This window comes from Pseudophryne corroboree, chromosome 8 (assembly GCF_028390025.1).
Source record: "Pseudophryne corroboree isolate aPseCor3 chromosome 8, aPseCor3.hap2, whole genome shotgun sequence".
Classification (NCBI taxonomy): Eukaryota; Metazoa; Chordata; class Amphibia; order Anura; family Myobatrachidae; genus Pseudophryne; species Pseudophryne corroboree.
This window is the reverse complement of record NC_086451.1, coordinates 281,679,793-281,705,956: the sequence shown is the minus strand read 5'-3', so window position 1 is coordinate 281,705,956 and position 26,164 is coordinate 281,679,793. Positions and strand designations below refer to the sequence as shown.

General features: G+C 40.7%; 1 long non-coding RNA gene across 2 annotated transcripts in view; it reads right to left on the bottom strand.

The window, feature by feature from the left end:
• The window catches only part of LOC134947719 (uncharacterized), a 49,417-nt gene extending 27,642 nt beyond the window's left edge, over nt 1–21,775 (bottom strand). For both annotated transcript variants that reach the window (XR_010182722.1, XR_010182721.1), the window contains exon 1: nt 21,706–21,775. This is a non-coding gene — a long non-coding RNA (uncharacterized LOC134947719). The remainder of the gene's footprint in view (nt 1–21,705) is intronic.
• Between the last annotated feature and the right edge of the window lie 4,389 nt (nt 21,776–26,164).

The window sequence follows — 26,164 nt, the reverse complement described above, 5'->3', positions numbered from 1 at the left end:
CTTCCACGCTGTGCAGAACTCTGCTGTTGTGTGTTGTCAATCTGTCCTTTTAAGGGCAGGCTGTCAGCGTATCCATCGGGACTGTGTCAGAGTGTCCATCAGAGGCTGTCAGAGTGTCCATCAGGGACTGTCAGTCATAGTGTCTAGGACACGTGCAGACCCATCAGGGACTGTCAGTCAGAGTGTCCATCTGGGGCTGTCAGTCAGAGTGTCCATCTGGGGCTGTCAGTCAGAGTGTCCATCTGGGGCTGTCAGTCAGTGTGTCCATCGGGGCTGTCACTCATTGTGTCTAGCACAGCTAGTGGTTTTTTTTTTGGTGTTGTTACTGTCCATCTAAGGGGCTGTGGTGCTGTCACAGTGTCCAGTGACCAGTCCCCTAAGTCCATCACAGTGGTAGTACAGTGAATATGCAGGCCCCACTCTCTGCGTGTGTGAAAGTGGTGTGACTCCACACAGTGTGGGACAAGCTGCATCCCACCCAAAAAAAATAAAACAAATAAAAATAGTTTGTTTGCTCTTCTTTACCTTGTTTGTTGTGATCACCATACACCAGAGTTATATAGTACCATGGGTGAAAGCGGTCTGACTCCACACAGTGTGGAACAATGTGCATCCCCCAAAAAATAAAATAAAATTGCTTGTTGTGTGCCCTACACCCCAGTACACCATAGTTATATAGTACCGTGTGGGAAAGCGGTTGACTCCACGCAGTGTGGGACAAGGTGCGTCCCCAAAAAAATAAAATAAAATAGTTTGTTGTGTGCACTGCACCCCACTACACCATAGTTATATAGTAATGTGTGTGAAAGCGGTCTGACTCCACGCAGTGTGGGACAAGGTGCGTCCCCCCAAGAATAAATTTGTTTGTTGTGTGCACTGCACCCCAGTACACCATAGTTGTATAATATGATGTGTGAAAGCGGTCTGATTCCACGCAGTGTGGGACAGGCTGCCTCGCCAAAAAAAAAAAATCTTTGCTCTTTACATTGTTTGTTGTGTGCACTGCACCCCTAATTTGTGAATTGTGATCTGTGAATTGAAAAATTGATAACAATCAGTTTATAGAACCAAATACTAGTGCTCCAGCTGCAGCAATCAGTCATGATGCTGATTTAATGTCATCTAGTACTAACGCTGATGCTCAAGGGCATAGAGAGTTTACACAACTGGTAAAGAAAAAAGATCTCAAGCAGTAAGAAAAACTTTATTTAGGAAGGACAGAATTGGAAAAATCGGAGGAGGGGTAGCAATGTATGTAAAAAATACCATAAATACTACATTAATACAAAGTATTGAAGAAAAAACTGAGGCCCTTTGGGTGACCATAGAAACAGGGGAAAAGTTGATTATTCGTATTGGCGTGATATACAGGCCACCAGGTCAGGAAGAGGAACTTGACAAGAACCTATTGCAGGACATAACTAAAATGGCATTAAAAGGAGAGGTAATAATCATGGGAGACTTTAATCTTCCTGATGTAAACTGGGAGGTGTCTGTTGCTAGTTCCACTAGAAGTAGGAACATTTTAAATTCCCTTCAGGGAGCATCCCTCCACCAATTGGTGAGGGAGCCCACTCGGAAAGACGCAATATTAGACTTAATACTTACAAATGGAGACAGATTATCGGACGTAAAAGTGGGTGAAAACCTGGGATCCAGTGATCATCAAGCAGTATGGTTCAGCATTAAGACAGAGACTGACTCGTCCCATACAAAAACAAAGGTGTTGGATTTTAGGAAGGCTGATTTTGTAGGGATGGGAAAATGTGTAAGCGATTCTTTGGCAGAGTGGAGGAACTTGGAAACAGTGCAGGAGAGGTGGGAAACATTAAAATGTGCAATATTGAAGGCAACAGACCTTTGTATCAAAACTGTTAGGAAAAACACAAGGAAAATGAAGCCAGTGTGGTTTGCAAAAGAAGTAGCAAATATTGTGAGAGCAAAAAAGATGGCTTTTAGGAAATATAAGCAGACACAAAATAATGAAGACAAAAAGATATATCTTGTTAGACAGAAGGAGACAAAGAAGGTAATCAGATGTGCAAAGGCACAAGCTGAGGAGAAAATGGCCCAGTCAGTGGGTAAAGGAGGCAAAACTTTTTTTAGGTATATAAGCGAAAGGAGAAAAACAAAAGGCGGAATTATAAAACTAAAGACGGACACTGGGAGTCTTGTTGAAAGAGACAATTTAATAGCAGATCATCTTAATGATTATTTTTGCTCAGAATTTACTACTGAAAGAGAGGGGAAGGGGTCACAGTTAAGTTGCAGGGATATTCAGGAAAATTAAACAAGTACATTTACAGAGGAGAAGGTCCTAACAGAACTCTCAAAGCTGAAAGTGGACAAATCTATGGGGCCAGATGGGATACATCCAAGGATACTAAAAGAACTTAAAGAGGTGCTGGTAGCACCATTGACAGAATTATTCAACCAGTCATTAGCTACAGGAGTAATTCCAGGGGACTGGAAAAGAGCAAACGTAGTCCCACTGCACAAAAGTGGAAGCAAGGAAGAGGCAAACAACTACAGACCAGTGAGTCTTACATCAGTAGTAGGGAAATTGATGGAAACACTCTTAAAAGAAAGAGTTGTAGATTATCTCAAATCCGGCAATTTACTGGATCCCAAACAGCATGGATTCACTGGGGGGAGATCATGTCAAACAAATCTTATTGACTTTTTTGATTGTGTGACTAAAGTGATGGATAAAGGTGGAGCCATGGATATAGCTTATCTAGACTTTAGTAAGGCTTTTGACACAGTTCCACATCGCAGACTGCTAAATAAACTTGAAAGTTTGGGATTGGATATTAGGATTATTGAATGGATTAGATCTTGGTTGAAGGATAGAAAACAGAGAGTTGTGGTAAATGGAGTGCATTCACAGGAGGGAAATGTTACCAGTGGAGTACCCCTGGGATCTGTACTTGGACCAGTGCTTTTTAATATCTTTATTGGTGACATTGCAAATGGCATTAAAGGGAAAGTATGCCTTTTTGCAGATGACACAAAGGTATGCAACAGGGTAGACACACCAGGTGGGGTAAAACAAATGATTGAGGATCTAGGTAGACTAGAGGAATGGTCAAGAGTCTGGCAATTACAGTTTAATGCCAAAAAATGCAAAATCATGCACTTGGGTCTCAAAAATCCTAAAGCTAAATACAGTATTAATGGCACTATACTGGAAACTACTGAGGAGGAAAGGGATCTAGGAGTCACTATTTCAGATGACTTAAAGGCAGGTAAGCAATGTAACAAGGCAATGAGGAAGGCTAGTCAGATGCTTGGCTGCATTGGGAGAGGAATCAGCAGCAGAAAGAAAGAAGTAATAATGCCACTGCATAGGTCATTGGTACGGCCTCATCTAGAATACTGTATTCAGTTCTGGAGGCCATATCTTCAAAAGGATATTAATACATTAGAAACTGTACAAAGGAGGGCAACTAAAATGGTGCATGGCCTACATCACAAAACATACCCAGAAAGACTAAGAAATCTCAATATGTATAGTTTGGAGCAGAGAAGGGAAAGGGGGGACATGATAGAAACTTTCAAATATATCAAGGGTTTTAACAAAGTCCAGGAGGGAAACATTCTCCAAATGAAGAGAAGCAATAGGACACGAGGACATGCACTGAGACTGGAGGGGGGGAGGTTCAGGGGAAATTTGCGGAAAAATTATTTCACAGAAAGGGTAGTGGACAAGTGTAATAGCCTCCCATCAGAGGTGGTAGAGGCTAAGACAGTAGAGCAATTTAAACATGCATGGGATAGACATAAGGATATCCTTACAAAGAAATAAGGATCAAATAAGGTTAGAGATAAAAATAATATTAAAAAAAAAAGGGGGCAGACTAGATGGGCCAAGTGGTTCTTATCTGCCGACAAATTCTATAAAAAGAAAGTTGGTTTCTGCAGATAAAATTAAAATTGCCAACATGCCATATACACATCTCACAGTGGCAAGGAAAGACTCGGGGCTTGGCCTATATTTATAGCTGGTGATTCTGCAACTGTTAGTGAGGCATCTTCTGGCTCTCATGACAATGATAGATCGTGACACTCAAACTTTAGAGGTGTAAAAAAACTGAAAACCACTAAGGCAGCAAACTGTGTATGTCCTGTTTAATATCCAACATAAGGTTGGGTGGGAGTGTACAAGGACAATTCCATCTTGCATCACCGTTCATTTAACCCACTGCTGTGTGGCAGTGTTTCATAGATATGCTACAAACTGCCGTCTGTTTGTGCTGCTGCTCTGTCGCCTAGTAGTAAGTAACCAGCCAGCTCACTGCACACTTTGACCTAAAGTGGATGAAAACAACATTGTGAGCTATAAGGTGGTCAAAATTGTTTGCAAATGACTGGAAATTAATGTTATTGTGGTTAATAATACTCTAGGGACAAAAAAAATACAAAAAATACAGTATGTGATTTTGTCGTTTTTTGACAATTTCTGAAAAAATCTAAATCCAAAACCCATCATGGCTGTTTGGCAAATCCAAATCCCACAGACTAATCCAAATCCAAATCATCGGGTCCAGAGCACTTCTCTAATTCAGGGTAATTATTTTGTTGAGAAATGATGTGCCATCTATTGTGCATGTTTTGAAATTTTTTTGCTCATTCTTGCATTGGTGTATTTCAGCAGCTAATGGAAACCATGAATTAGCTCATTACCTTGATAACTTCCTTATTGTTGGTCCCAAGAGCAGTTCACTTTGTGCTGATGTCCATTTTTTGGTTCAGGTGTAATTTTTTTTATATTGGGTGTACCAGTGGTCAAGGAGAAAACTGAAGGCCTTATAGCCTACTTTTCTTATTTATTTATTTATTGGAACTGCTATTATTTAACAATGCTGCTATTAACTGCTAGATAAAAAAACTTTACTAGCTAGTAATTCCTTTGGTTAATGTATTTTGCTCTTAGCTTAAAAGAGTGATGGCATGTGGTCTACTTTTCTTGCAGATTTTAATGTAGTTCACATTTGGCCTGCTTCAACAGTTCACTGTACTATTCTGCAACTTTTTATAGATGCAGCGAAGTTAATACGTTTTGCGGCTTACTTGAACAGCAGGTATTTACAATGCAGCATGGCCCTCATTCCGAGTTGTTCGCTCGGTAAAAATCTTCGCATCGCAGCGATTTTCCGCTTAATGCGCATGCGCAATGTCCGCACTGCGACTGCGCCAAGTAAATTTGCTATGCACTTAGTAATTTTACTCACGGCTTTTTCATCGGTCTGGCGATCGTAATGTGATTGACAGGAAATGGGTGTTACTGGGCGGAAACAGGCCGTTTTATGGGCGTGTGGAAAAAATGCTACCGTTTCCGGAAAAAACGCAGGAGTGGCCGGAGAAACGGAGGAGTGTCTGGGCGAACGCTGGGTGTGTTTGTGACGTCAAACCAGGAACGACAAGCACTGAACTGATCGCAGATGCCGAGTAAGTCTGAAGCTACTCAGAAACTGCTACGAGGTGTGTAATCGCAATATTGCGATTACTTCGTTCGCAATTTTAAGATGCTAAGATTCACTCCCAGTAGGCGGCGGCTTAGCGTGAGCAACTCTGCTAAAATCGCCTTGCGAGCGAACAACTCGGAATGACCTCCCATGTGTACTTCCTCTTGTCAGATTTTACATTATTAACACTAATTTCAATACAACTTTGTTTAATTTGTACTTTCAAATATATGATTGTACACCAACCAATGTGTTCGTACTGGTTGTGGTGTTGAAAAAACATGCTGTGTTTGATAAAATGATAGTTAACAGTTAATTGATTGGTAATTTATCTCTCACAGTTTTATCTATCTCCAAGCTTTGATAAATAACCCCCTTAGTATTCCCATTAAAACAATTTTTCCTCTTACTATTTTTGGCATGAACTAAGAATTACTGTTACATTGCTACTTTTGAACGCCCTACAGGAATAAATGCAGCTGTTACTTAATTGAACACAGATTAGCAGGTGCTCCTAATTTATTTTGCAATTATATTTGAACCTTTTTATGGCTGGATCATCAATATACTGTAATGTGCACACAGTTTATTTAAATTTAGGAATACAGATATGTGACAAATATATAATTATCTTTATTATGTTGTTTCTGAAAAATATCAGTAAATGAGACCTCTTATTGCATACCTCTCAACATTGGGGGTAATTCAGAGTTGATCTCAGCAGCAACTTTGTTAGCAGTTTGGCAAAACCATGGGGGTAATTCCAAGTTGATCGCAGCAGGAATTTAGTTAGCAATTGGGCAAAACCATGTGCACTGCAGGGGAGGCAGATTTAACATGTGCAGAGAGAGTTAGATTTGGGTGGGTTATTTTATTTCTGTGCAGGGTAAATCCTGGCTGCTTTATTTTTACACTGCAAATTAGATTGCAGATTGAACACACGCCACCCAAATCTAACTCTCTCTGCACATATTAAATCTGCCTCCCCTGCAGTGCACCAATATAGGTCTTAACGAGGATAGGATTGTGGTCATCAACTGTGGGCTTTCACAACCCATAAAATACCCACTTTGGGAATAATTCTACATCGAATTGAATAGCAGGGTATGACTTTTGCTGCAAAAATTATTTGTATACACAATCTCTGATATTTTAGACATACCTAATAAAAGTTATATTTTAATAATAACAGTACTCTTCATATACAGGTGTACTATTATTAAGAGTGCCCCCAAGAAAGAGTCTTCTTTTCTTTCTATAACAATGTGCTATTTCTGACTCTGGGTTGCACCACCAACCATTGAAATTTATTGGAAAGATACTCTTTTCTAATCTAAATAATAAGGTAGTTGGTTATATATATACATATATATATATATATATATATATATATATATATCATCAGTCTCCTGCTGAAATACACCTCCTCTCTTAGGAGGTCTTCTGTAGAGACGGGAGCGATCTAGTGCGGTTTGTCTCGCCACCTTTTATCCCTTGACCACCAGATAGAGACAGCTGGGTAGTGGGGCAGAAACTTAAGGCCAGGTGATGATCCCGTTACACGGTTACAGCTCCCTGAGTCCCCCTCCCCCTTCCTCCTTGTCGCCCAGCAGAATTCTGCTCCTCTCCTCATTATGGCCAGCAGCACAGTGGCAAGGGGTATATAATGAGTCAATATGACTCATTATAATACCAGTAGCTGTGGGACCCTTGATAGCGGTGGGCCTCGGTACAATGCACTGGATGCATCACAGCAAGTTCCGCCACTGAATGGTGATATATGCTAAATTTGAAATAGCATGCACACAATATAAAGGTGACTAAGTTACAAATTATACATTGATGCTGTCAAAATTTATTCTGATATCTGTTGATCTTTCTTTTGGTTTCATGTTTACCTAATACTATGTTTTTCTTCTTCTGCAATCTATCGGTTGTTTGTATCTATAACCTATTACTGTATTATTTTATAAATTAAAATATTTTATATTTTTAAGGCTTTTATCTTTCATTTTCCAGCTTTGCTTTTGTACAGTAACTTTTATTTTGAAACATCTCCATGGTAATGTTAAGTAGTTTAAATGAAAATAAATATAATGGCATATCATGAATGTTAATTTGTTTGAAATGTCATATATCTACATAGAAAATTAGAACAGCTCACTGGCATTTTTTGTCTCTAATAGGACCAGAATGTATTTCACAATAATTTCTGAAATGTCTGAAATAAAGAAACACATTTCTTTAATGTGTTATTTTAAAGTCTCAAAGACTATAGGGTAAATATAGATACAGCGCAAACCCCTATGGAGTAAATGTCCGTGATCTAAGATGCTGTCTGTAATGGCCTATTTACAATGGCCCAGTTGTAGTCAGAAAGTCCATATGAAAATGTCTTTTATCACCAACTTTAGCCCAGAAATTCTTCTATATCCTTCAACACAACCGACTGTAACACTCTCTCCTCCCTCTGTTTCACTCTGGGACTGGGTATCTGTGATTTGGTAGTATTCATGCACTGCACAAACTCTATTATTGGTTGCACTTGTTTGGTGCCCACTGGGTCTTCCTCCAATTTGTACACCTCTATCCCTTAGGTACAAAACTGTTAATTTTTGGTTTTCATCTCTGTTATATCTGTGAAGTAACTACTATAGCAGAACACTGTCCCATCAAAAGAGTTTTTCAAGGTTACATAGAGCGCCGGATCCAAAACACAAACAACACAGACTCTGGAAACTAGGTGGAAAGGTCCTAAGAATCCAAGCTGCATAATCTTAAGGCTTTTATCTTTCATTTTCCAGCTTTGCTTTTGTACAGTAACTTTTATTTTGAAACATCTCCATGGTAATGTTAAGTAGTTTAAATGAAAAGAAATATAATGGCATATCATGACATGTTCATTTGTTTGAAATGTCAGATATCTACATAGAAAATTAGAACAGCGCTTTGGCATTTTTTGTCTCTAATAGGACCAGAATGTATTTCACAATCATTTCTGAAATGTCTGAAATAAAGAAACACATTTCTTAAATGTGTTATTTTAAAGTCTCAAAGACTATGGCCGGGATGTAATGTTAGCTGATAATGCCACCAGGGAAATTAATGCACTACATTAGACATTATAAATGTGCATCTATTTCCCAGAACTCGGGCGATGTAATGGTGTGCGTCAATTTCCCCGCTACAGAGTCTCGGATCCGAGGTGACACAGTATTTAGACTAGAAAATGTCCAATAGTTACGGACCAACCAGAATGCATGTTAAATGTATGTGCATCATTTTTTGACCTACTGGAATGCATTTTTTAGTGTAGGAGATTCACAGTGTGAGAGAAAGTCACCCATTGGCCCCCAAAAGTCACATGATTGAAGCATCACACACCCTATATTAACCCCACACCCTCCGTTTAGTTGTTTGAAAAGTTGTAGGCATTTTGGAAAGAGCAGGTGGTTTAAGAGTGGGGAGGTTGCAGTGTTTGGTGTTTTCTGAATAGGCATGGCATCCAGGCAAGTGGATAGAGAGAGGAGGCTGTTAAAGGAGAAGGAGGACTCCATGTCCCAACAGCAGCCTGTGTCTGACATAGAGGCAGGAGGGGGGGAGGAGGTGCAGGAGACTGCTGTGGAGGACATTGAAGAGGAGGATGAAGAGGTTGGGACATCAGCACATGGCAGGACCAGGGCTGTGCACAGTGTGAGGTATTCATTTGAAAAGAGCTACGCTGTAGTCCTTGCCAAGGTGCAGGTGTACCCACAACATATGCTGGGTACCCAGGCATACAGGACCCCTGCTTCCTGGAAGTAGGCCATGTGGAGGTCAATCTAGGATGCAGTCAATGCAGTCACCTCCAGCCTTCGGGGCCTGAAATATGTGAAGAAGAGATATGGAGACATCAAGAGGTTTCTGAAGGCCAAGATGGACAAGCCCCACCGGTCCACTACAAGGTCTTCGAGGAGGAGTACAGACCAATCATCCCTCCATAGGTCATCCCAGGAGTGCACATGGGGGGTCATTCCTAGTTGATCGTAGCTGTGCTAAATTTAGCACAGCTACGATCATCTTCCCTGACATGTGGGGGGACGCCCAGCACAGGGCTAGTCCGCCCCGCATGTCAGTCCGCCCCCCCCCCCCCCGCAGAAGTGCACAGGCATCACACAGCGATGATGCCTTTGCACTTCAAGAGTAGCTCCAGGCCAGTGCAGCTTTAGCGTGCTGGCTGGGAGCTACTAATCGCTCCCCAGCCCGCAACGGTTGTGTGTGATGCCACGCAGCTGCTGTGGCCCACCCCCCATTCGGTCCAGCCACACCTACGTTGGCCGGACCTCACCCACAAAACGTCGGCCAAACGCCGCCGTTCCGCACCCTCCTGCCCAGCGATCGCCTCTGCCTGTCAATCAGGCAGAGGCTATCGCATCCCTGCTATGGCCTTCAGACATCTGCCATGCACTGGCGCACTACGGCGAAGGCGCATGCGCAGTAGGGACCCGTTCGCTCTGCTGTGTTAAAAAGCATCGAGCGAACGGGTCAGAATGACCCCCATAGTGCACACGGAGCCCCCAGCTTCCCCACCTCATCCTCATAAGTTAACAGAAACTGTTGTTTATCATAGGAATACCTTTCACGCTTGATTAAATATTTTTTTCCCTCCACAGCTGCTGTACGACAGCTTAGAGCTCCACCGAAAAGACTGCTGCAAGATACGGATACAGATGAGGCTGGTAAGCGTCTTTGGAAAAAAACACACACACATTACACTTATTACATGGTTCTGCGGCCATATGTAAGGAAAGTGGATGCCCAGTTACCACTCTTTAAAATACAATTGTGGCATATTTGGGCCTGCATGATGTGGATACAAACACATCAGGGTTTAAGAGACTGTATCCTACCTTAAACTTATATGTGAAGTAGTGTTTTTGTTAAAAAAGGGTCCCTGAAAAGAGATTTCACAATTCGTGTATACAAGTTAATGTTATGCAATCAGCTAGCATGGTTTTTTAAGCGTGTGCATTGATATGCATTTCAGATAAATGTAGGTTGTTCTTAGTCCCCATTACAAGTGAATTAATTTAATCTTTTTGATTCCTTTGCAGGATCTTCTCATGTGCTCCTAGCACCGCTGCTTCCTCCATCACCAGCTGCTCTAGGCCTGCCACTTCCAGGGCTGGTGGCTTATTCACTGGGAGAAGACAAGGAGGAGGACAATAACACCACTATCATCCTCACTCCTGTGGAGCATACGCCTTATGTGCCACCACCAGAGCAGCTGCAATCACCACTGCCCAGGCCACAGCCCAACATTCCCAATGTGGAGGAGATCGTCATCTTCCTCCACCAATTGTGCGAACACCACATGGCATTTATGACCAACTAATTTTTTTGAGAGGTTTAGAGCTATTTTGTGTCCAACTTGCAATATAGTACTCCATTACATCGGCTGAGTTGTAAACTTAACATGGCCATAACATCTGGATCTGACTTTTTATCGGGCTCTCTACTTTACAGCCAAAAGCATCTAAAAAAGATGCTTTGCAGCCGCTAATGCATTAGCCGCAAACATTGGACATTTTGCCATTATCGGCTCCAACTACATCCCGGCCTATATCTTCATTAACACATTTAACTAAGTTTAAGGCATCAGTGTACTTTTGATGCACATTACATAGATACCACAAAGAAATTATTTCCGCCAACAAAGTTTAGTATGAAATTAGTTAGAAACAAGTATTTTGTGTAAATGTTAATTCTTTTTTCTCTTTACTAAAATTAAAGCACATAAGTCGACCTATGCTGAGAAATCATTACTTACTGCATTAGGCCTAAGAGCTCAGTAGCAGTGACGTAACTACAGAGGGTGCAGAGGCTACATCTGCTATTGGGCCCGGCCACTTTGGGGGGGGGGGTCAAAGGCCAGGCAAACATCCACACTGCACCATTTTTTTTTTTTTTCATATTCTTTTTACAAGTGGTAGTGTGCTGGATTCGGGTCCCAGCTGTTATCTTCCTGGTAGGAGGAGGGAGGGGGAAGCTGCATTGCATGTCTCCACCTCAGCACTTCCCTCCTATCATCATCGCTGATACCTCTCCCTACCAACATCTTCACTGGGTGCCTGAGCTCCCCTCTGTCTCCCTTCCTGTGCGTGTACCCGACTTTATATCCCAACCTTTCCACCCTGCATCAATCTATCCCCTCCCTATGACTCTGCACCTCCCTATCCTCTCCTTAACTCCCTGCATCTCTCTATTCCCTCCTCACCGCCCTCTGTTTCCATATCCCCTCCCTTCTGTCCTGTGTCTCTCTATTCCCTCTAGCAGGTAATAACTTGTACCGCACTGCAGTAGGGTGCTGAGGGGGTGGGCCTACAGTGCAGGGTATGTTTTTTTCATGTGGGGAGCCAATTTTTTATGGAGGGGCCCTTTTAAGATTTTGCTATGGCGCCCACAAAGTTCTAGTTACACCTCTGCGCTGTAGCAAAGGTTTTACCCCTCTATAATATTAACAGCAGTAACTCTTTGTAATTGAATGCACTGTTAGAAAAGATGACCCTTGAAGTACGAATTTGCTATAAGATTATGTGTTATTTTATTGGTTCATTGAATTAAATTAATTTACATCAATTAATTGAATTATAAACAATTTTTGCTTATTTACACATTCTGCATACAGATAACAAGAATTAATATTACACTTGGCAAATCATGTTGCCATTACTAAAATGCACTGTGGCACTTTGTGAAAATATATTACATTGTCAATGTTTCGATTTTCAATTACATTTTTTACATGCATAGGTATTCCATTTATTAATATTATGGTGAAGTCATTCATTAATAAAACTCAAGAAGGGGGCAGATGTATTAAGCATGGAGAAGGCATAAAGAAGTAATAAATTAATGATAAGTGCAAGGTAATAACGCACCAGCCAGTCAGCTCCTTACTGTCATTTTTCAAATCCTTAATGATTGGCTGGTGCGTTATCACCTTGCACTTATCACTGCTTTATAACTTCTGTATGCCTTCTCCAGGCTTAATATATCTACCCCAATATTTGAAAACTGACACCTACAGATGGATCCTCCATTATCTTTGCTAGCTGAGGCGTTAGTCATGATCAGGCATACCAAGCGTGCCTGGGTGCAAGGAGGCTTGCCTAGTCATAGGGAGGCGCTCAGAGCATTTGGTGTTACCTTTGACTGTAATCCCTGCGATCATCCACCAGATGTCGCTTTTTAAACTCACCATTGCGCATGCGTGTGGTCTCCATTAAAATACAATACTGAACTACAGTGTAAGAACTACTTTACTTGTGCATCTCATTATACTACAATATGCTACAGTTTGTCATACAGTATATAACAGTATATACAGTACAGATGCAAACACTACAGCATATACAGATGCAAACGAAAGTGTTACAGGTACAGTATGGTCTATTGATGTTAGGGATATGTGAGCATCCAAATCCTGTAGTATTAAGTATAATGGGGAGAGATAAAAGATCCTCCCTAAGTTCATGGATGCCAAATCACGGGGCTTAGCATCTCTGTTCAGTATTTATCATTTGAGTACTAAAGAGTCCTAACGTCTTGTAATGTACAGTATTCTACTGTAAATGCTACAGTGGCAAGTGTTATATTTATAAATATAATGGGGAGAGATAAATGCTCCTCCCTAAGTTCCTGGATGCCAAATCACTGTTCTTAGTATCTCTGTACAGTATTTTCTATTTGAGTACTAAATAGCACAAACATCCTTGTAATGTACAGCGCCAAGTGTTATCTTTCCAAGTATAATGGGGAGAGATAAAAGCTCCTCCCTAAGTTCCTGGATGCCAAATCACTGTGCTTAGAATCTCTGTACTGTATTTTGCAATTGAGTACTGATACGCATGAACAGCTTATACGTTCAGTGGCAAGTGTTATCTTTCTAAGTATAATGGGGAGAGATAAAAGCTCCTCCATAAGTTCCTGGATGCCAAATCACCATCCTTAGTATCTCTGTACAGTATTTTGCATTTAAGTACTAAATAGCACGAACAGCTTGTAACGTACTCTGCTGTAAAGGCTACAGCAGCAAGTGTTATCTTTATAAGTATAATGGGGAGAGATAAAAGCTCCTCCCTAAGTTCCTGGATGCCAAATCACCATGCTTAGTATCTAGGTACAGTATTTTGCATTTAAGTACTGAATAGCATGAACAGCTTGTAACATACAGAGGCAAGTGTTATCTTTCTAAGTATAATGGGGAAAGATAAAAGCTCCTCCCTAAGTTCCTGGATGCCAAATCACTCTATATAGAGTCTCTGTACAGTATTTTGTATTTGAGTACTAAATAGCTCAACTCGTAATGTACTCTGCTTTAAAGGTTACAGCAGCAAGTGTTATCTTTCTAAGTATATCGGGGAAAGATAAAAGCTTCACCCTAAGTTCCTGGATGCCAAATCACTGTGTTTAGCATCTTTGTAAAGTATTTTGTATTTCAGTACTAAATAGCACATACAACTTGTAACGTACTCTGCTGTAAAGGCTACAGCGCCAAGTGTTATCTTTCTAAGTATAATGGGGAGAGATAAAAGCTCCTCCCTAAGTTCCTGGATGCCAAATTACCGTGCTTAGCATCTCTGTACAGTATTTTGTATTTGAATAATAAATAGCATGAAGAGCTTGTAATGTACTCTGCTGTAATGGCTAGAAGTGTGCACACTTCTATTGAATGTGAAGGTATATAACAATAGAATAAAAATAATAATAATAATAATAATAATAATAATGAGTGAGTGTCAGAAAAAAAAATACAGTTGCACGTTGGGAATCAAATTTGTGACTCTCAGTATGGGAGGCAGAAGACTTCACTGCTTGCCCACGCTGCTTCATGGAAGATACACAAGCTCATGTGTAAAAGTACTGTAAGCAGTGATTCCTTCCCATTGGTGTTTGTTTATGCCGTAAAGGACTTGGACGCTCATATCGCAAAACACGGTATTTAGCCACCACCGCTCCATACCCCTATCCCACTTCTCACTTCCCCCCTGGGAGCATGCACAGTTCATACAGTAGACAGGGAGGGAGGTCAGGTTACAATAAATGTACAACACAATACTGTACTGTATATGAAAATCAGTTAGAGAACTGCAGTCGCTTTGATACAGTAGATCTGTAAATGGTACAGTAGCAGTCATCCATTCTCATAAAGTACAAAACAGATTATCTAACGCAGATGTTCTACAGTACTGTGTTGCTCAAACAGTTGCGTCAGAATACACTAATTTATATTAGTTGGGATTGTCTAAGGGTCCTCATTGCTGCTGTGTATTAATAGTGCAGTAGTTCTTAAAAACATAACATAACGCATTTCAGACCGTGGTGGTCCTTCATCAGAAGTATGCTTCTGATGAAGGACCATCACAGTCTCAAATGCGTTAAGCAGGACTGTTTTTCGGTGTGACTCCAGGTGAAAAACGGACATCAGGAGATCCTGTTCCAGGAGGTGAAATTCTGGACTTCACCCCCTCTTTTCCCCCATCTGGTTTCATTTGGGAAGGTGACAGAAGTCTTGTTCTTGTCTGCTGTTTTGCCACGAATGGAGTATTTTATCATGCTGTTGTTTTATTTCCTATTGTAAGTGCAATTGGTATTAAACCCTGTTATGTTTTTAAGAACTACTGCACAATTATATTTTATTACCTCTTAAACTCTGGTATACTTGGTAGTGTCCAGGGATTAGAGGTTTATATCCTCCTAGGTCTGTGTTTGTCTCAGATACAAGAAGCAGGAGGAGAACATCAACTGGGAGCAGTTTGCCTATTTGATGATACTATATATGCCCACATGTGTTGTCCAGACCATTCCCACCTAACTCTGCATCGCCCGTGCCCGCCATTGTCAATCAATATGCAATCGTAATATAAAAGTGTGTGCTGTGTGGCGCAGTGCATGCGCATACTGCATGTGAAGCAGAATGTGGCTTTACATATCCCTCTTTCCTCTCCTCCTATAGTCTTTTTGACGTTGAGCTCAAGAAATATTGGAGGTATTAACTCTCACATATAATTTGAAGCGTCTTCACCTATCTCCATAAATTGAATATTTATCTAATGTAGCCTTAAAGGAGGCACACCTTCCAGATGCAGAAACAGCTAAACTGAAAAGAAAAAGGTCATTGTAAGGGCTTGTATTTTAAAGTGCTGCTTGGATTTGTAAGTTTATGTGAGTTGGTAACAGCAAAAGCAGGAGCTGGAAGCCGAGTGAAAAGGAGGTGCAGTGAGCTTGAACAACTGCAACTGCTAAGTGGAGTATCGGTGCCACAGGAGAGAGTACTACGGCTGCATAAAAGTGAAGGACCAAGAACCGCACAAAGATAGAAAAGTATAAGCCAGCTTAATTATTGTATAAGTGAGATTGTTGGTCTTCTACTTTTTCTTTTTGCTGGTTTTTCTTTAAGAGTAACAGGGGTTTAGACCTTACAAACAATTTGGGAGGGGCTGTGATTGGGGACCTCACTCAGTGTATGTCGTGCAAGATGTATGCACACATGGAGCTACCGGCCCAGTGTGATTACATATGCACGAGGTGTGTGCGAACAGTTGCCCTGGAAGCCCAGGTAACTGATCTAGAGCAAACCATTACGCGACTGAGGAAGATTCACAATCTCGAGCGAAGTTTAGACAGAACAGTGGAGGAGTTGCGAGAGGGGTCACTGGTAGAAGAGGATGATGATCAGGTAGCCAGCTGGGTAAGAGTTAGAAGGAAGAAAAAGAGGGGGAGGCTCGACATCTCCGAACTATCAAACCCGAACAAATTTGCCCGACTGAATGAGGAATCGGCGGATGATAGTGAAGAAATGACGGTGCCGGAGGAGACTGCTCCCTCTAGCATCCAGAGGAACGGTCCCTCTGGCGTGGTTGGGATAAAAGATAGTGAGGTACCTAGTCAGATTGTGGTGGTAGGGGATTCTATCATCAGGAAGGCAGATAGGGCAATCTGCTACCGGGACCGTGATCGCCGTACAGTCTGTTGTCTCCCGGGTGCTCGGGTACGGCACATCGTGGACTGGGTAGATAGATTGTTGGGAGGGGCTGGGAAAGACCCAGTGGTCTTGGTGCACGTTGGCACCAATGACAAAGTTAGCGGAAGGTGGGATGTCCTTAAGAAAGACTATAGGGACTTAGGAAAGAAACTTAAGGCAAGGACATCTAAGGTAATATTCTCAGAATTATTACCCGTGCCATGCGCTAGTCCAGGGAGGCAGAGGGAGATTAGGGAGGTAAATGTGTGGCGTAGGGATTGGAGCAGGAAAGAGGGGTTTGTGTTGCTGTAACACTGGGCGGACTTCTCAGTCAGGCGCCATCTCTTTTGTCATGACGGATTGCACCTGACTGAGGAGGGGGCAGCTGTGCTGGGGGGAAGGATGGTTAGAAGGTTGGAGGAGATTTTAAACTAGGAGCCTGGGGGGAGGGTTTAGCTAGAAACTACGGGTCATGCAGTGAGAATAGTGGGGATGGCGGTAGTAAATGAAATGGGGGAGAAGTTGCGGGGAGGATAAGAGCAGGCGTTAAGGTTACTAACATGGATACTAAAAGAGATTTTACCAAAGCACTAACCAATGATGATTAAAGGTCATCATTGCTACATAAGGTGAAAGATGACCCTAACGCAAGGGAAAATACTTATCTTAGTTGTATGTATGTAAACGCTAGAAACATTACTGGTAAAAAGGGTGAACTAGAAATACTTGCAGCAAGCAAACAGTATGATATAGGCATTACTGAAACTTGGTGGGACGAATCTCATGATTGGACAGTCAATCTAGAGGGCTATACACTGTTTAGGAGAGACAGACTAAATAAAATGGGTGGAGGGGTGTGTCTTTACGTAAAGCCATTTTTAAAACCTGATATACGGGAAGATATTCAGGATGGGAATGGAGACACTGTCGAGACATTATGGGTAGAAATTGCATGCGGGGGAAAAAGGAATAAAAAAGTTAGTATTGGGTGTATGCTATAGGCCGCCTGGTATCAACGTATCTGATGAGGAATTGTTACTAAAGCAAATTGAAAGAGCAGCAGGAGTAGGAGACATAGTAGTGATGGGAGATTTTAACTATCCAGAGATAAACTGGAAAAACGATTCATGTGATACTGCTAGGGGCAATATGTTTTTAAACACACTTCGTGATAACTACTTAGTTCAACTAATTGAGGAACCCTCTAGGTACAATGCAATCTTAGACCTGGTATTAACAAACAATGGGGATTTGGTATCAGGTATTATAGTAGGGGAACCCATAGGAAACAGCGACCACAATATGGTCACATTCAATATCACTTTTCATAAACAGCCTTTACTGGCTCAACTAGGACTCTAAACTTTAGCAAAGCGAATTTTGAAAAGATGAGGGTATTTTTCAGGGATATTGAATGGAAAGGTTTGTTTTTAGGAAAAATACTACGGAGAAATGGGAGGTACTAAAATTCCTGCTAGCTAAAAATACACTCAAATTTATTCCTACGAGCAACAAAAAAAGGAATAAAAATCATAAACCGATGTGGCTTAACAAAAAGATAAAGGAACTTATGGGCAAGAAAAGGCGAGCATTTAAAAAAATACAAATCTGACGGGGAAGCAGAGTCACTTCAGCACTATAAGCAATGTTACAAAATATGCAAAAAGGAAATAAGAGCAGCTAAAGTAGAAACTGAAAAACTAGTAGCAAAGGAAAGCAAAGCGAATTCCAAAAAATTCTTTAAATACATTAATAGCAAGAGATTAAAGAAGGAGAGTATACGCCCTTTAAAAGACAAGTTGGGAGTCTTAAGCAAAAATGATAATGACATAGCGGACACACTAAATGAGTTTTTTTCAACAGTATTTACTAGAGAGGACCCAATTCAGGGACTAACACATAATCTCAATAATGAGAATATCCCACTGATAGGTACTTATTTAAGCGAGGAAGTAGTCTTTGACTGATTAAAACATTTAAAGATTAATAAATCACCAGGTCCCGATGGTATTCACCCAAGGGTTCTAATGGAGCTTCACTCTGAACTGGCAAAACCGCTATTTTTGATCTTTAAGGATTCAGTAATATCAGGTATGGTTCCCAAAGACTGGTGTATAGCGGAAGTAGTGCCTATATTCAAAAAGGGAAGTAAAGCTGAACCAGGTAATTATAGACCAGTTAGTCTTACATCTATAGTGGGGAAAGTATTGGAAGGTATTCTAAGAGATAGTATTCAGAAGTTCCTTGAAGTCAATAAGGTCATTAAAAGGAATCAACATGGGTTTATGAAGGACAGATCCTGTCAAACCAACTTACTTGGCTTTTATGAAACAGTAAGCGCAAACCTAGATCAGGGTAAAGAGGTGGATGTAATCTTTTTAGATTTTGCCAAAGCATTCGACACTGTACCACACATGAGACTTATCTACAAGCTACAAGAATCAGGACTAGAGAGCACAATATGCACTTGGGTCAAAAACTGGTTAGATAATGGGGAGCAGCGCGTTGTGGTTAATGGATCTTTTTCAACTTGGACTGAAGTACTAAGTGGTGTGCCGCAAGGCTCAGTATTAGGACCGCTATTGTTCAATATTTTCATTAACGACCTAACAGAAGGTCCAGAGAGCATGGTGTCAATTTTTGCAGATGATACCAAATTGTGTAAAGTTATAAATGCGGAGGGGGATGCTGAGTCGCTTTAGAATGACTTAGTTAAATTAGAAGCTTGGGCAGCGAAATGGAGAATGCGCTTCAATACAGACAAGTGTAAGGTAATGCACTGTGGTAACAAGAACAAAAATAACACCTACCTACTAAATGGGGTAAATTAGGGGATTCTGTATTGGAAAAGGACTCAGGTGTCCTCATAGATAGCAAACTAAGCAGTAGTACCCAAAGTAGGACTGCAGCAAAGAAGGCTAATAAGATATTAGCATGCATAAAACGGGGAATTGATGCTAAGGACAAGAGTATTATACTCCCGTTTTATAAATCACTTGTGAGGCCACACCTTTAATACTGTGTACAATTCTGGGCACCTTACTACAAAAAGGATATCCTGGAGCTAGAAAAGGTTCAAAGGCGGGCGACCAAACTAATTAAGGGAGACGCTGGAATACGAGGAAAGGCTTGCAAGACTAGGCATGTTTACACTGGAAAAGAGGAGATTAAGAGGGGACATGATCAACATTTACAAATATGTAAGGGGACAATATACAGATCTTGCGCAGGACCTGTTTTTGGTTAGATCAACACAGAGAACTCATGGACACTCGCTCAGGTTAGAGGAGAGGAGATTCCGCACAATACGGTGTAATTTTTTTTTACGGTAAGGACGATACGTGTTTGGAATTCCCTGCCTGAGGGAGTTGTAATGGCCGACTCAGTCAACACCTTTAAGAATGGGTTAGGTAAATTCATAATGGATAAGGATATCCAGGGTTATGAGGCATAGTCACGCACTATGGTTATTATAAAAAAGAGGGGTAAACGTAACGGCAGTCATCAACTTCAGTCAAAATTTTATACAAAATAATCGTGCATAGTAGACCACAAATAGGATGAACTCGATGGACAATTGTCTTTTTTCAACCTTAGATACTATGTTACTATGTTACTATGTTTCAAAGAAAGGTTATTGCTTCCACCACATATACCTCTAAAGCTCAGGAAGTTCTCATACTATTGAATAAGCACTATTCATTAATGTATTTTGGATCATGGAGGCCAATTTGCTATTGTTAATATCATTATACATATTGCTAGATATACTATATGTATAATGTTCCTAATGTACAGTATATAAAAAGTACTTGCTAAATTATATTAACACATTGTTTTGATTGTTGGAGGCAATTTAAACTTCATTTCTTTGGCTGTCTTAGTTAGGCAAGGTACACGTACAGATGTGTTCACATACCCTTATCCCCAATTTACCCTTAGGGCTAAATTAGCCATTCAATTTAATCTGCAATTTTGCCATGCCATTGTTAGTTGATGTTTCCTTTTTAGCATGACAGTTGGGCCTGAAAGATACATGGAGACCATACCACCCTTTTGATTAGTAGTTTGTCTGCCTGTCTACTGCGCATGAATCTCTTTCTAGAATAGATTACCTCCCTTGCATGTCCCATTGTTTATTTCCAAGTTCTGCAACCAAAAATCACAGTTGTATATCATATCATGCTTTAGTATGGGTTTATATTTCTGACAATGTTGATAAAAGTTCTTTTCATCAATGGTGATTTCCAAGACATGTGGCTAATTCATTGGAATTTTGATCAATGCATGAATCTACTTGGCATGCTTATTTATTAAATAATTTAGAGAATTCCCAGCAAGACCCTCTTCTGTTCTGGTAGGACTCCAAAATGGTGTTTAGAGGGGAGATCATGTCTTACGTTAAACAATACAATAAGAACTATTATTTGTGTAACATGGTTATAGATTATTTTCTTTGTTATAAACACATGATTCGTAATATGCTTATAAAATGTTTAAGAAACGTTAAAATATATACAGTATTATTGTATTGATGCACATAATGTGTGCATGTGTGCCAAATGTATATATATATATATATATATATATATATAGAGGAAAGGTGTTATATTATGTATTGAGTATAAGGGAGGGAGCAGCATAGAGCAGCACAGTGTGAGAGATGGGAGTGCTGGGTAGGAGTATAGGTAGCTGTTGCTGTAATTTCCTCTTGCTGATTCAAAGGCTGTGCATAGAAATAGGGAGACAGCCTACGCATGATGGTACTCATTGAGCTGAGTGCAAAGGGATCCCCATGCACCGGTAATAAATGTGACCGTGTGCAGAGGGGTCCCTGCGCGCTTGTAAATGTGGATGCCATGTGCAAGGAAGGGGTCCCCGTGCCAGTGGAGTAAAGCATATAAAAGACGCTCCCCGCCGGCGACGAGTCAGCCTGCTGATCCCCATGTTGGTGCTGATCACCTGGAGTCTCTCTGCTGCCGGAGCTGAAAGCGCTGTAAACAGCGGCGGCAGAGGCTTAGCTGGTGCAGCCCCCACAGGGCAGGCTAGCCGGAACTAGTCCAAAGAGCAGAGGGCGCATAGGAGTTAATGGATGCACTAACACCAGAGACCCACCACCACCTAGAGCTGTAAGCGCTGTAAACATACAGCGGCGGTGAGGTCTTTGGCAGCATTGTTTTGTGCTAGAAGCAGAGCAATAGGCGCCACTGACAGACAGCTGTCAACACTCACTTTAAGAGGCTCCCTGAGGCGGTCCCGGAGAGTGAGCTGAATGGGCACTGTATGGAGGCTCATAGCGTTCAAGCAGGAAGAGGCAGAGATGAATGCGAGATAGACAGGCAAGCCAGCCAATGATCCTTTGAGGGAGGAGTTGGGGGGAGCGCTGTCCAGATTGCTATTCTGACTGAAGCTACAGGTGTAAGTGAAACTAAAATGCAATACACCTGCAGTTAACTCCTCTGACACCGTTGATTTTAATTAATAGAAAGCAGAACTATAGACTAAGAACTGATATAGCTATATATATATATATATATATATATATATATATATAGGGCCACTAGGTCTCAGGATAAATTAAGCCAATTATCCAGTATAAGAAAAAAGCTGGGGCTTCAATTAAAGACTTAGGAAGTTTCCTGTTATCAGGACTACTTGGAACCTTCTGTATAAGAATATTACTAGAGACTTTTATACAGTTAAAAGCTAGAGAAGTTAGCGTGACTCATTACTAAGCACAATGTTAAATTCCACAATGGAAATGTGAATGAGATAGTATGCATAGCTTGCACAGCAGCCGTTATGTGGACAGAGAAGTTGCAGGACATAATAGGCAATTTATATAAGCGGTGCAAAACCTCATATAATAAGGAAATTGAGAGTATAATTGTGTATATACTGTATATATATATATATATATATACACAGTTGCAATGAGACTGCATCAACAGCTGAGCAGGATTGAATATCTCTTTCATTAATTTAGACTCCTACAAATAAGATATATATATATATATATATATATATATATATATATATATACAATTAAAAAAGTGTAATTGGAGCACTGCCACATCTGTTACAAAGTTTATGCAAGTTTTTTTGCAGGGAGCAGTCTATTAACAAAACCAGCATCTATATTGCAAAAGGAAAATTCCTAGTATGAGTTGCAGAACTATTACTGATGGATTAGGAAAATTGCAAGATTTGTAGAGACTTTGTAATCTACAGTATAAAAGAAAAAGTAACAAATGATAGTGAAAAGCTGAATATAACTCAAGGAATCAGTTTAAGTAGCTCTTTCAGTGTACTGGAAACAAAGTAATATCTTCCTGCTTACTTGCAAAGTACTGTATCCGTTTGCTAGTTAATGTTTAAAATAGAAAGGAGGATTACCTATTCAACCTCTGTAAACAGGAATAATCAGCTATAGACTTTCACACAGGAAATTCTTCACCTATTTAAATTGGATGACAGTTTTTATCTATGCACTCATTGAGCCCCAACTGTGCAATGTTGTAGCTAAGAGTACCCGGGTCACTCACTATAGAATACAGATTTTTGTTTTTTTGTATTGCATGCAGATTTATATGTATAGGTAAATAGGTGATGTAATGTACACATAGCAAAAAATATAGAAAATGTAAAATTATTTAGTCATGTTTGGATTATAATAAGTAATTGGTCATGTGGTTAAAGTAAAAGTATATTAAAATTGCTATACTTACCATAAAAGTGTTGTGTTCACATCGGTGGATCCTGAAACGAGAAGAAGAACAGGTATTTGTTATATTAAGGTGATGATGACATTAAATGTATGATTAATAAATAAATTATACATTTTAGACAGAGCTTAACAAGGCAAGCCTAATTATAAATTAGCTTGGGTGGAGGCACAAATATATATTAGTAACTTACATTTAGAGGTAAGGTATGGTTACATTTTGGAGGCACTTGCCGCGATAGTAAGAATTCAGGGTGTAAAAGAATGGATAGTTTGACAGGAGAATATTTATACACTTGGTGTATACAGAGAGGAACACATTTAAAGAAGTGTATAGGAGTAGGGGGGAATTTCTCTGACATCCATGATGATGTGGTATTAGGGACCCTAGACAAATTGTATGGAGTGAGTAAACCCCGGATCGTAGACAAATGGAGGGAGGATTCAGGGAGAGTTGTGGCTATGTTAATAGAGGCAGAGAAAGAGTTAAATGCCCGATTAATTCCTATGGTGACTGTAGCTGGGGAAGAGATTGGAAGACTATGGCATATTATATGGCCTAAAAGTAGTGATGAATAAACCTCTAGTGCTCGCATCTAAGCCTCTGCTGAAAACTCTGAAAGGGCTGATATGAATAGTAATACCCAGGGGAGTGGTGCCAATGTAAATGGAGGGCAGTTTGAGACCATGGTAGATAGGGGTGTAGTATGGCTGACCGGCGGTCTCCTGACCGCCGGTCAGCTTACCGACGCCGGGATCCCGGCAGCATACCGATGCCGGGATCCCGGCGGGGAGAGGCGAGTACAGCAAGCCCCTTGCGGGCTCGGTGGCGACCTACGGTCGCCACGGGTTCTATTCCCACTCTATGGGTGTCGTGGACACCCACGAGTGGAAATAGTCCCTGTTGGTCGGCAGGCCGACCATCGGGATAGTAGGTGTCGGGAAGCTGCAGGAGGTCATGTGACCATCGGTCTCCCGACCGTCAGTCACATGAATACCACCCGGTAAATAGAGTGTTCACTCAGAGAGATGGCACTATGAGGGAAGTTACAGAAGATTGAGAATATTTTCAGGGAAAGTGCCTGTGCCACTTGGTGAGGAAACATATGAAGCATCGAAGGAAGCTGCTGTTCAGCAAGCTGAGGAGTAGCAATGCCCAGATCAAATAAAAAGGCAAAGGGCAGTAGAGAGCCTGAGGGGGCCAGCTATGGGAATTATTCAAGCAGCTAGGAGAAGCAACCCACAAGCCACACTTGAAACTTACTTTGAAGCATTGGATTATGCATATGGCACCTTAGAGGATGTATGAGATCTAACCTCTTGATTACATCATACATTCCAGGAACCTGGGGAAAAAATAAGTGTTTAGTTAATAAGACTAGACAAGCTACTGTATAAAATAGTAGACAAGGGTGATATTTCTAGAGAGGTGGTGGATAGAAGCAGGATGAAACAGCTTCTCAGAGGAGCACTGACTACTGATTCTGTAGCACAAAAATTAAGGTGTTCGGGAATAAGAGACCCCCCTCCTACTTTTAATGAATTACTGAAGGAGGCAAAGCAGGAGGAAGTATTAATTGAAATGAGAGAGAAAACCATATAAAAGGTTAAGACAGTATAACCTTCAGTGGAAGTAAATCCGTTTGAAGAAAAAATACTTACAATAATAGAAGAATAAAATAAGAAATTAGAACAATTCATGGTTTCTCAAAGTAACAATAATTCTGAAACCTCCTCTTCTAGAACTAGTAATAGTGTATCTAAGAGGGGAGTAGGAAGTGGTAGTAATTATAGTAATAGGGGTCGAGGATGTTTTAAGTGTGGTAGACAAGGGCATAGGGCTTATGAATGTAATGTCACTACTAATGAATATTCACAGAGGGTTTCTAATATTAATTCAAGTGTGAATAGTAATAGCTCTTTGGGGCAGAGAAACGGATGGGGGAGGACTGTGAACCCCTCACAGTCTCCCTAGAAGTCAGCTACTGCGCTATGGGGAATTCCTCGTGGAATGGAAGAATTCCAGAGGGTCTGATGGGTCCTGCGCCAATAGTCTCAGGAGCCATTAATGGGAACAAGTGTAAAGTATTGTTAGACAGTGGTTCCCAGGTGTACATCATTTTTGAAACCTGGTATAATGAAAATATACCATATGTGCAAATACAACCTGTTAGTGGGTTAGTAATTTGGGGATGAAGTGTAGATAAATATTTCTATTTAGGTTACGTACAGGTCACTCTTGAATTCAATAGAGAGACCCCTGAAGAACCACTGCAAGTCCCTTTCATTGCTCTAATTTGTCCTGAAATGCAAGGAGGAAAGAATGAACTTCCTGTGATTGTGGGTACAAATACTCAGTTGTACTATGAGTTGTCTAATTGGTGTCAGAAGAAAAATGGACAGATATCTGATGCTTGATGCACATTGATAGTACAGCCCCAGGTTAATGTAGATGTGGATAAGGGTAAATTTGCTTCTAGAAAAGCTATCTTTTAGAAGAGGACAAAACTTCTTTAATAAGGGAAATAAATCTCAGTAGGAAAGCTTTCTTATCTGATGAGTGGGACCTAGGAGAGGCAAAAGAGGTAGAACATAATATAAAGCTTACTGACACAAGTCCCTTTCGTGAACGCTCTCGCAGGATTGCTCCTGCAGATTTTGAGGACATTTGGATGCATTTGAAGGGATTATTAGAAAACCAAATTATTATAGAATCTCGTAGCCCATATGCATCCCCTATTGTAATCGCTAAAAAGATAAATGGAAAAATTTGTATGTGTGTAGACTATCGGACTCTTAATGCAAGGACTGTACCAGACCAGTACACTATTCCTAGAATTGACAAAGCATTAGATTGCTTACAGGGAAGTGTATGGTTTTGGTATTGGACTTACGGAATGGATTCTACCAGATCCCCATGTGCCCCGAAGATAGAGATAAAACTGCACTTATTTGCCCATTGAGATT